The sequence below is a fragment of the Pongo pygmaeus genome, chromosome 14 (genome assembly GCF_028885625.2).
Source record: "Pongo pygmaeus isolate AG05252 chromosome 14, NHGRI_mPonPyg2-v2.0_pri, whole genome shotgun sequence".
Classification (NCBI taxonomy): Eukaryota; Metazoa; Chordata; class Mammalia; order Primates; family Hominidae; genus Pongo; species Pongo pygmaeus.
This window is the reverse complement of record NC_072387.2, coordinates 29,391,164-29,404,152: the sequence shown is the minus strand read 5'-3', so window position 1 is coordinate 29,404,152 and position 12,989 is coordinate 29,391,164. Positions and strand designations below refer to the sequence as shown.

At 37.0% G+C, this 12,989-nt stretch overlaps 1 protein-coding gene across 3 annotated transcripts in view; it reads right to left on the bottom strand.

Moving 5' to 3' along the window:
* Positions 1-12,989, bottom strand: part of SGCG (sarcoglycan gamma) — a 171,537-nt gene that overhangs the window by 149,134 nt on the left and 9,414 nt on the right. Inside the window, exon 1 of one of the 3 annotated variants that reach the window (XM_054446831.2) lies at positions 1,359-1,487. The exons of the other annotated variants lie outside the window; for them this stretch is intronic. The gene's annotated coding sequence lies outside the window, so the exon portion shown is untranslated. Of the gene's footprint in view, positions 1-1,358; positions 1,488-12,989 lie in introns of those variants that run through there. 3 annotated transcript variants of the gene reach the window in all.

Sequence of the window (12,989 nt, the reverse complement as noted above, 5' to 3'; positions counted from 1 at the left end):
TGAAGGAGCAGGAGAGTAGCAGAGTCATCCTCAGGACGCTGTAGTTTCTCCCTTCCCACTAGGAAACCACAGCTCTGGTGCCTCAGCTGAGAAGACACAAGGGCTGTGATGAGCCACAGATTCGGAAGTGGAGGGAGATCCTCAGGCCCTATAAATTATGCAAAACTGAACACATTGGGCACCCAGTATGATTTACAATTATTATTTAACTTTTAATGCAATTTAATAACAACTTAGTTTAATGACTAGCAAGTACATTTTTTAAAGGACAATATGGAACAATTTCATTTTCTGCATTTTAACTGCAAGCTTAGCTGATATCTTTTGGACACTTGAATTTGTTAGTCTTTGGAATGCTATATCTAACTACATGGAAATGCTACTTTTCATTTGTCTTTGAAAGACCATCTGAAATGAATCCTAGAAGCTATAAAACGAACCCCAACTTGTAGCATTACTTTTTAAGTTCCACGAAGGAGCCTTTTTTACCCACAAAATGTTTGCAAGAAAATAAGCAAAAAATAAACGGTGTATTCCGTAGTTCGTTTTGTACTGGTAGTTACTCCATTCTGCTGGCAAATCTTTCAGCCAGCTGAGTTATATTTTCCCGTATTATTTTTTTCTAAGCTTTCCTTTAAAAAAATTGTGTTTGCTAGTTGTCATATATTAATTCAGAAAACGCAAAGAAAGAACTCATAACTTCAGTAAGCTGAAGCATTAGCACATGTGTACTTTTACCCCACTTATGTTTATTTTTTCATACATATTTTGAGCAGCATTTTATATTTTCCAGATTTGGGGAAAGAAACATTCTTCCCTTTTTCACTCCAAAAATAGTGAAGGAGTCAGGTTGCTATTTTGCTCTTGTTTTGTTTATTTCCAACTTATAAAACCACTGGACTTTTGTTGTCATTCATTTTAGTTTATTTCTTAGTGTCTATAACAAAACTATCAAGAAAATGTAAAGCAAATGTAATTCTACCACTAAAGTTTAAGAGCAGAATTAGAAGTAGGTGATCTTAAAGATAACACTTTGTTTAAATTAACTACAGGATACAATTCAATGCCCAATAATACAGAAATGCTATCTTTGGCATTCTACAAATTAAAAATATTAGAAATATAGGATTATGCTAAAAATATGTAGCATATTTGTAGTCAGAATAACTTAGTTGAAATGAGAATTTTATTGATACTTGATATATCATTATGTTGTGACACACCAATTTATTCAACATTATTTTAAATTTATTATTATGCCACCAAAGAAGAAAGAATATTAAGAAACCTCTTAAGTGTTTGGTTTTTAGGTAGTACTTTGTATTGATATAAAATCTAAGTTAAAACTGAGCACTTACCTTAGATATTAAGAAAAGCACACTGGCGAATGAACTACAGCTGGCCCGAGCTCTACCAGAGACAGAATGTTTCAAACTTTTCTATGACTTACAGAATGAGAGCAAAGGATGAAGCTTCAGCAACTGTCCCTGGAGAAAGGGCTCTCACGAGTTTAGCCCTGTCTCATGTTTCATCCCCTCACATTAGCAACAGACGTGTCTAATTTTACTCAGTGACATAAACAGTTCATACCACACTTAAAATTTTTTGGGCACCAATTCCAGGACACAGCTCTTCGCATGCCAAAAACAAACCAAAACAAACAAACGAACAAGAAACCAAACTCTTCTTCTTACAAAACCAAATTTCCAACATTTAAACCCTAAAGCATGATAGTTCAATATAATTATAACTTTCTAAAAAAAACTTTACCTCAAACAAATAGCAAAAAACTTCTAAGACTAGTTTCCATTAGAAACTAGTGTTGATAAAATTTTATGAAAAATCTCCTCAAATTAACATGGAAGTTAGAACTTGTGACTATTACCTATATATAATCTCATCCAAATGAATGGCATATTACCATGTAACAGTGACTCTTTAAAAACCACTTTCCCTAAGCCTCTTTAAGTGAAAAACTTTAATATCTGAGGAGAAAATCTTAAACAAAGATCACCATAATAGAAGGTAAACAAACTCTGCATGTTAAAATTATGACAGTTCTTTTCTAGTAAACTAACATTTCTATTATGTTTAACAAATTATGTGAATGTAACAAATGTGATCTTAAATTGTCTTTATCATTATTTAAGAGTAATTAGGTCATTCCATTTTATAAGGTGTAAAGACAATAGAATAAATATCAAACTTCTGAATAATTTTAATATTTTATTTTGCATTATTTTTATGTGACCTGGTTTGCAGCATTAATTAAAACTAAATTATATACTTCATATTTGCATTTTAGTACTAAACCTTGAATATAAGAAGCAGTGCCTCAGTATACATGCACACAAAGATGGGAACAACAGATACTGGGGCCTACTTGAGGAAGGAGGGAGGGAGAAAGGTGGGGTTAGGAAAACTGTCTATCGGGTACTAGGCTTACTACCTGGGTGATGAAATTATTTGTACATCAAATCCTGGTGATATGCAATTTATCTATGTAACAAATCTGCACAATGTACCCCTCGAACCTGAAATAAAAAATGAAGAAAAAAAGGAGCAATGCAATAACAATGCATATGCTTCATTCTCATTTTATTTTCTTCTCAGGAGACTTTTCTCTTCATTCTGCTTATTTATACTCTACCATAACTTCTTTTGAAATTTGATGCTTCTATCATACCAACAGCTGCAGGCCTTAAATTACAAGCTGATACAGCTTTAAATAATCGTACATTTGTAAGACATTTTAAAACCTTTCATGAATTCTCTGCACATTAGTACTTCTACTTTGGGAATTCAGCTAGACATAAAATTATAGGACAATTATCAATTTTAAACAAAAATAATATATTAAACAATAATGATATGAAATGTATTTTTTGTATGAGTGTATGTCTGAAAAGTCAAAGTCTGAAACTGCTAACTCAATATTCTGATTGAAATGTCACGCATTTAAAGGTTACAATTGAGAGACCTTTTCATCAATCGTAAATTGGTTTTGTTGCAATGAACTTTTCAGTGCTTTGGGAGCTGCTTTGTAAAAATATTAGTCAGGTGATGCGCTTGATCTCCACTCATATTTACAGATTCATTTAATACTATCCACACCTATGTTTAGTAGGGCAGAAGAATGACATAAAGAAGCCTTTGATTTTATCAGTTAGTTGAAATTATTAAAGCAAGACCTTCAGTTTGTAATGTAGGCAGCTTAAGTTTGTAACTCACATACACACACACATTTTGAAATGTTCTCAAAGGAATCATAACATTTTAAAGCTCCAAGAGACCTTAAAGAATCTAGTCTAATACTCATTTAGGTGTAAAATAATTTGTTCCAGATTACAAAGCTAGTAAGCCTATGGGTAGAAGTGGCTTTGAAAGTCCTTAGGCCTAATTTGGTACTTGGGTGCTCCACTACAAACGTGCCTCCAACCATGGTCCTACGAACCTATGGGGACCTTTCTGGCTTCCCCCTCATTCTCCCTCTGCTTCCATTCTTGACTACTGCAGTCATCAGTTAGCGCTGACCTTCCTTTCTTCCTGACATACTCTCATCAAGCTCTTCCTTCAGTTTGGGCGTGGATAACCCTGTTGCTGGCTTAAGTGGTTGGGTTGCGGGGGATCACTTTCAGAACCAGTGAAAATAGGGAATTTCAGTAGTGATGTGGTCAGTTTTGGAGAAATCATTTCTATTTTGAGATGAAGTAGGAGGTGAGGTTATCTGTAGCGGGAGAATGTGGAAATAGGGGAATGAGAAAGTTCAGCATTTGAAAATAACAGTATTTTAAAGATTTGGGTTGTCGATTGACTAGTGAAACATATTAGGCCATGTCCAAGCCCAAATGAAGTTGATAAATATATGGATAGTAGTCTCATTTTAATAGTTCTCATGACTTTATAAACTAACTGCAGTCATGGATTACTGTGACTAAATCCCTGAAAACTGCTCAGCCTTTCCTTCAATACAACACGCATTGTCTCCCCACAATTCCTCCAATACAACACCCATTGCTCTTTTGTCCATCTTTCCTTCCTCAGTTGACGATGCCATCCCCCAGAAGGCCACAGAAGACAGACTTAGGGCTCTCTCTCACTCACCAGTCTACCAGTCACTAACTTCAGTGGATTCCCTCTGCAGGACCTCCTGCTCTGCTTGCCTCCCCTCCTTGCTCCTGCCTGACTTGGAGACTCACCTTCTCTGGCATCGCCTATTGCTATAGCCAAGTACCTACTTCCTCTGCTTCCAGGAACTGCCAGCCCCCATCCTACACACCTGGGGACTGCCAGAGGAATGATAAGAACAGGTAATTCTGTCCATATCACTCCTTGGCCTAAAGCCCTTCAGCAAGCCTCCAGGACGCAGGACCAAGTTCTTGACCTGACACACATGCCTTCAGGGATGGGCCCTGTTCTGTGTGCCTTGTCCTGGGGAGTTCGGAATCACAAAAGTGATAATGCCCTTGGGTGCCTGGCTATCTTTGACTAGGGTTACCTCCCATATTTTTCTACTGGTGAACTATAATTTAACTTTTAAAAGTCTGCTCACAGGCTGGGCGTGGTGGCTCACGCCTGTAATCCTAGCACTTTGGGAGGCCAAGGTGAGCCGGTCGCTTGAGGTCAGGAGCTCAAAACCAGCCTGGCCAACGTGATGAAACCCCATCTCTACTAAAAATATAGAAAAAAAAACAAACAGCCAGACATGGTGGCAGACACCTGTAATCCCAGCTACTTGGGAGGCTGAGGCAGGACAATTGCTTGAACATGGGAGGTGGTAGTTGCAGTGAGCCGAGATCGCACCACTGCACTCCAGCCTGGGTGACAGAGCAAGACTCCGTCTCAAAAAAAAAAAAACCAAGTCTGCTCACATGCCACTATTGGTTTTCTATACTTAGAAAAAAATGCACACATATTAATTGTATATATTTACTGGGTACAATGTGATATTTCAATACATGTATACATTAGGTAATGATCAAATCAGGATAATTTTTTATCCTGATTTATCCTGATTAGCATATCCATCACCTCAAACATTTATAATTTATTTATGGTGGGAACACACAAAATTCCCTCTTCTAGCTATTTTGAGATATACAATACCTTTTTGTTGACTACAGTCACCCTACTGTGCAACAGGACACCAAACCTTTCTAATTCTAACTTTTTACCCACTGACCAAGCTCATCCCTTTCTTCCCCTTCCCCTCCCCATTCTCTGGTAATCATTGTTCTACTCTCAACTTCTAGGAGATCAACTTCTAAGGTTTTGCATATGAGTGAGAACATGCAGTATTTGTCTTTTCATGCTTGGCTTATCTTACTTAACCTGATGTCCTTCAGGTTCATCCATGTTCTCAAAATGACAGGATTTCCTCCTTTTAAAAGACTGAACAGTATTACACCATGAATATATACCACATTTTCTTTATTCATTCATCTACTGTTAGACACATAGGTTGATTCTATATCTTGGCTATTGTGAATAGTTCTAAAATAAACATGGGGATGCAGATGTTTCTTTGACATACAGATTTCATTTCCTTTGGATATATACCTAGTAGTGGCACCACAGAAAACCTCTAAACCACAAAGGTAAACAACAAGAGAGGAAGGAAGAAACAAAGAATCTACAAAACAGCCAGGAAACAATTAATAAAATAGCAGGAATAAGTCCTTACCTATCGACAATAACCTTCCATGTAAATAGGTTAAATTCCCCAAATAAACAGTATAGTGTGGCTGAATGGATAAAAAGACCCAACTGTATGCTGCCCACAAGAGACTTATTGCACCTATAAGGACACACATAGACTACAAGCAAAGAAATGGAAAAAGATATTCCCTGCAAATGGAAACCATAAGTAAGCAGGCGTAGTTGTATCAGAAAAAATAAACATTAAGTCAAAAACCATAAAAAAAGACAAAGACGGTCATTATATAATGATAAAGGCACATTTTCAGCAAGAAAATATAGCAATTATAAATATATATGCACCCAACAGTAAAGCACCCAAATATATAAAGCAAATATTAGATCTATATGTACTTTTAAACTTAACTGTAGTTACTTGTATTTTTGTTGTCATTACTCGTTCATGCTGTCCTCTCTACTAGACCATAAACTCTTTGTTCAATGTCTACATATAGTGAGCCTTCGATGAACTAAACTCGTTACACCAGCTTTATTAGTTTTTTTAAAAAAATGATATTAATTTCATACAGTAACCTTAAAAAACTTAAGCTATCATAGTATATGGATGACATTATAGGAAGTATCCAGAAGAGGTCAGTATAACAGTAATAAAAGTATGGTTTTGGGGGCAAATTAAATGTGAATGCAAATTAAATTATTTTGTAAGTAACAAACTTTAAAAGCTTTCAGTAATACTATGTCAATTATTTGCCTCTTTAATTAAAGTTACAATCTTCAAAATAGATGACCATAGATCTTTCACATAAACAAAATGAGTAATCAAATGATTTTATATTCAACTGAAAACTAAGAGTTTTCATCTGGATTGTAATTACTTGGATGATTCTCACTCATATTCTTTGATTATTTATCAATAGGAATCACACAGTGATTTTAACTAATATAATATAATATTAATTAATATATTAATACTAATATAATATTTTAACTAATATAATATTCCCTGTAAAATTGTTATATCAATTAAACATTTGATTATTAGACTACTAAATGTATTTTTTTCATGGTACCTTTGAGGAATTGGAAGTCAAAATTTATAAAAATTGAACTCAGTGTTTTAAGGGAAGATAGAGGGGAAAAATTCACATGTAATAAATAAGAAATCATTGAGACGCTGGAGAAATTAGGTGTAAGAAAGGCTAAAAGAAAAAGAAAACAGATTTCAGGGGAGAAAATAGAGTACTACCTAAAATTTCAGTATTATGTTATACGCTGGCTTCCATGAACACATGACCTTGAATAATTTGTAAGCAACAGATATTGCAACTCCATCAAGTATAGACTTCTTGGGCAATGATTTGGGCAGAGAATGTAAGTGTGATGTATGCATATCAGAATCACAGGAAATACATTAAGAATAATTATCAAAGTAGAATCTATGCATGGTAAAAAGGACATCAATCAGAAAGGCTTAGAATAAAATCTGCTTAGAATAAAATTCTTCTTTTCCCCGCTACACCTCTACCTCCACGTGTCTGAGGTCACTACTTAGATCTTCCTTTTCATACTTACCTCTTACCTTTAATTAGCCTCCTATTGCTATGTCTCAGTGTATTAACTCTAGACATGATCTATCCAGTTTGTTCACGCAGGTTTTCATCCTGCAGCACTTTCCTCCTTTCTCCTATGTAGTTCTATCACCCCTTTCAGCTCCTTCTGTGGTCAACTTGGCAATTTCACAAAGTCTACTTACATATTTATTTCTTGTTTCAAAATTATAGAGAGTATATCCTGACCCTCGTGCTCTTTAACTGAGTGCACTGGTGCTGCGGCTGCTCCATCCTCCACCTGTGACCAGGGTGCACGCCGCTCCCGTCTCCAGCCCTCTTTCAGTTTACCTGCACTTTTACATGATCAAAGCTGATTCCATTCCATTCCATTTGAAAACCATAATGGCATCTCCTGTGATTTGACCAGCTTGATTAAAAAACTAAAAATGCAACAAACGATGTTCACATTTTTATAACTATGTTTCATTTCACAGACAAATACTGATCTTATAATCCCTGTGCCACTCAGTGTTTCCATTACCAGTTCCAAATGGAATCTACTTTTAAAACTATCCCTCTGAATATTTTAATTGCTTCATATTGACATTACGGCTTTTCCCACACAGCTTTTATTGTTGGAATTTCTGAATTCTTTTGTTTTTCTCTTTGTTACAAAAAGAAATTATGTGAAATATGTCTCTGACATTTTATCTTAGTTGTCTCCTTTCATTTTTAATCTACTATATGGAATCGATTCCATTTTTTTTCCTTGAAATGTACTTGCCTTCATTTTCCATTATAAACAGTTTCTGTCACGGTTGGATCATGACTTTCTTGTGTGACTAACCTCCACCTCCCTTGTTTTTTAACTATCTTCCTTTTCGTTTCTGGTACTGTTTACCTCTATCACATCCTCAAGCTTCGGCCAAACTTGTAGTAATCATGACCATTGTACAAAATCTCCTTTTTCTGCGGTATTGGTGTGATGCAGGCTTTCCCTCTTCCTGTCTCCATCTGCAGGTTGAGGCTCCCACAGCTGTGGCCTTGAGTAGGTGTCAGTGCTCTCTTGAGCTGGGCTAATTGTTCTCTGTACCTTCACTCATGTTCTTTCATTTACTCCCTTGCTTTGATGGAATGCACCCTCAATAATTATTCAGAAAGGAGGGTTGGGAAGCAGATTGTCTGAGACTTTTGGTGTCTGAAAATTTATCTATTCTGCTCTCAAATTGGTTAATAATTCATTTCATTTAGCATAGAATTCTGGATTGAAATAGTTCCTACTGAACTTTGAAGTCCTTGCTGCACTGACATCTATCATTAAGAGTTCCTACAGAGACATAATTCTGTCCTAATTTTCATTTCTAGTTTACACTGAGTAAGATGTATTACTGTTTAAAGGTATCTGTGCCTATCTTTTGGTAAAATTAATATTATTCCCAATTTATTTCCTTTTACATTCATCTGACATTTTATATATCTGATGTGATCAAAGAGAAGACAGCATGCAGTTATAAAATTTAAGTGTATTTGTTCTTATTGCAAACTAGTTATTATCAAGTAAGAATACTAAAGTTATATTCCATGAATGTTCCTAAATTTCTTTACCTTGATCAGAAATTTCTGATGAAGGGTTAGAAAGTGGATGATGGTAGGAATTATGAAAATAATAATAGATGACATAAAGTAAATTTGGAGGAAAATATCAGAACTGAACAGAGAACATCAGAAGTCTGGATATGGAGGAATAGAGTGATCTGTGCCCAGGAACTTTGAAAGTATGTTGGCCATTGAAAATCTGTGGAAATCTTCATTTATGTAAGAAACACTCCTTCTCTGAGATGATTTCTTCCACTATAGTAACATTCCTGGACTCTCTCTTCAACTTTTCTTCCCAAGAAAAGTGGATTTATGCACCTCATCTGTGAGCTGGAGTAAGAAAGCAGGCCTTCATGTGTGACTCCTCCTCCTTCTTTAGGGACCTGGCTTCATGTCTGCAGAGAGGACACTTTTTGCATGGATCCTTGATGCTGAAAATTTAATATGCAGTCTTCCCTTTGGAGACCCATGATTTCCCAGCACTACCTGGTGGGTGAGTGGGTAGATCCTTGCCCAGAATGTAACATTAGGAGTCCACCACTGCTGCACATCTAGGATATATTCTCTAACAGTTCCATTTGTAAAAAAACTGACAGAGTTTCACTGGCGTCATTCTTTTGTCCGTTTTTCAATTGGTTCAGAAAGTGGGCGGTAAATAGAGATATGATTTTTCTCAATCTTCTCAAACTCAAAAAATATTAATATCAGCATTTGACAACCACATATCTTTGTTGAGAATCTACTATGTAGTAGGGGCTATTCTGTATCAACATATGTCCTTCTTTAACCCTTTTCTCCCACTTCCTCCTTTCTTGCAGGACTGGTGTCCCCCTCAGCACCTTCATCCTACTCCTGGCCTTCAGCATAGGCTAATCTGTGACTGTTCCTTGTCTATAACCTGTTCATCCATCACTTGATATTAAGTTTGGTGGCAGAGACTGAGTCTTGATACCTACATTTCCTTATTCTCTAGATACTCATTAATTATTTGCTAAATTAATGAAATGATCAGTAAACCATTAACTTTAAACCATAAGCTTTCTATGCTTAAGTAGCTTTCTTTCCCACTGAGGAGGCAAATAGCTACATACTCAATAATATGGTTAGCATTACAATTTAGACATGAACTAAGGGCTGTGGAAGCAAATAAAGGAAAACTTTAATGTATTTGGAAGAGACCTGGTGGTAGTTGATTCTCCAACAGCACAAATCATTATTACTAATTATTTTAAATTTTCTAATATTTGTATATATTTTAAATATGCATAACATAGTAATATTTGAATATAATTTATAAACGTATAAAAGTCAACACATATTGAGATATGTCAGTCACTTTCTCAAGGGTTATGTCTTTTATTAATTCATAAACAAACTTGGAGATCACCAACCTAAACCTTAAAACAAACCAACTTTCTTCTGTGAAAAGAAGAAAAAGAGAAAAGAGAAAACCACATATTCTTAGAGCTTATTGGACATCTCCCTCAAAGGTTCCCTGGAATACAGACATGAAATCACACAATATTGCAATTGCAACATTGCAAATGCCTCAGGGAATAAAAGTATGGGTAAGGAGAGATTAATCATGAGTAAGAGGTAGTGGAGATGACTTGTGATCAGACATTAAAGTCCAAAGGCAATCTTTCCACTACAGGAAACCTGATTCCTTTCAATTATACGGTATGGGTCTCAACCCTGGCCTCCCTGATTGTGAATTGCATCCTCAGTGTTGATGACTTTGGCTCAGCCTCTTAGATCAGAGGTTCCCAACCCCCATACCATGAACCAATACTGGTCCATGGCCTGTTAGGAACTGGGCTGCACAGCAGGAGATGAGTGGCTGGTGAGTGAGCATTAATGCCTGAGCTCTGCTTCCTGTCAGATCAGTGGAGGCATGAGATTCTCATAGGAGTGTGAACCCTATTGTGAACTACTCATGAGAGGGATCTAGGTGGCATACATCTTATGAGACTCTAACGCCTGATGATCTTATCTGGAACAGTTACATCCTGAAACCATCCCCTATGCCCTCCATCTGTGGAAAAACCGTCTTTCACAAAACTGGTCTCTGGTGCCAAAAAGATTGGGGACTGCTGCCTTAGATCCCAAAAAGTCAGATGCAGATTCCTTATAGCCTCCTTGGTTTGACAGCTTGGCTGATATCCTGTAGTCTGATTCTGATTAACATTACATGGCGTTAGTTTCAAAATCGTCTGTTCTCTATCTTTCCTTAGAGATAACAAAATTCTCAGGCTTTGAAGTCAGCTGAGCTTTAAATTTACTTTCTTCACTTAACAGCAGTGTAATGTTAAGTAAGTTATCTTCTTCAATGGTCAATGTTCTCCTATTAATGTTGGGAATAATACTATCTCCCATTTAAGGTTAATTAAATAATTAAATAGGATAATGTACAAAAGGTGTCTGACATGTAGTAAAATGCATGTTAAATGGTTAGCTATTATAATTATTCCTTAATGCTGAGAGTGACTTTATCAAAAAGAAATAAGATACGTGACTTACATATTATGATACACGTAGCCTTTATGATAAAAGTATCTTGGTTTACCTAATGATATGCCTGATATGATAAAAACATTTTGACTTAATGGTATATCTTACCACTTATGTGCTCAATTAGTAATTAACTCTCACAGGCAGACCATAGCATAGCACTTTTATACAATCAAACCAAATTATATTATTTTCTTTACAGTTTAACTTTCAAATCGACATCATGGGACAACAACTTCCTCTGCTAGGATGCATGCAGGTCATTAGGCTTGACCACACACAGGGGCACGGTCATAGGCTGAAAGGCAGAGAAGCTGGACTCCCATGCAGCTGCACTTGTCTTGCTCCTGACACTACCTGTCTCAGGTCACTTCTGAGGGTCGCTGCCCTCCTCACCTCTCATCCTCATGCCAGCTACTTAGAAGTCTTTACCATCCTGTTCCCTCAAGAAATCTTTGTCCTCTGAAAATGTGTGCCTGGACACCAGAGGCACCATGACAACAGACATGCTGTGTCAGAGGTCACAAACATGGTGGCAAGACAATTAACGTTGAGGCTGAGGGAAAAGACACCAGAAGAAGAAGGTGACAACAGCAAGAGGAGAAGCAGCAATTCAGGTGGCTTTAGCTCCTCGTGTTTGAAGACTCATAGGCAGGGACATTTCATGGACACATAGACAAGCTCACATGTCTTTATCATCCCTCCTTCTACTCAAACTTTCTTTGCATTGATTCTCTGCCATACGTGCCAGTTGGCTCCAGCAAAAATCTTACTTCATTTAATTTAAATCATTTCAATTAATGTGTGTATACTACCCTCAATAAGCTAATGATCACAAAGTCCATTTGTTTTCATAGGAAAGGAGGATTCCAATTAAAGGAAGAAATGAAGGGTTTGGCCCTAAGTACATTAAATGTATCAGCTAGCCCAGTTCCTTAACATGAAAGAAATAAAGCTGTTTGATATCAAGCATTAGATTCTGTGGGATTTCATGTGACTTAGGACAGGCCAGGCCAATCAGACATTCTCTTGCTCACAGAGATTATTTTAGAAGGATTCAATCCAAGCCAATTAGGCTTAATCAGAGCAAATTCCACTACTTTTATTTCTGCCACTAGGAAGACACACTTTCTTCTTCACTTGCCCTGAATCGGATAGTGCTTGAAGCCTGGATTTGTCAGCAGCCACACAAGCCAGCCAACGCAGCAGAGAACAGAGCTGAGGGACAGAGAAAAGCTGATGGCCATGCTTAGGCCATGGATCAAGGCATGCCCAAGCCAGGCCCAATCTTGTGCTTCTCAGTTATGCCAGTCAATAAATTGCCTTTGTTGTTCAAAACTGTATAGTTGGTGTTTGATCATTTGCAACATGAAGAATCCAATACAAGTTTGAGGCAAACCAATGCAGTAATCTAAAGAAGTTGCGTGTGTGTGTGTGTGTGTGCGTGTGTGTGTGTGTGTGTGAGAGAGAGAGAGAGGGATGGAGTCTCTCTCTGTTGCTGGGCTGGAGTGCAGGGGCAAGATCTCGGCTCACTGCAACCTCTGCCTCCCTGGTTCAAGCAATTCTCCTGCCTCAGCCTACTGAGTAGCTGGGACTACAGGCATACACCACCATGCCCAACTAATTTTTGTATTTTTAGTAGAGACGGGGTTTCACCATGTTGGCCAGAATGGT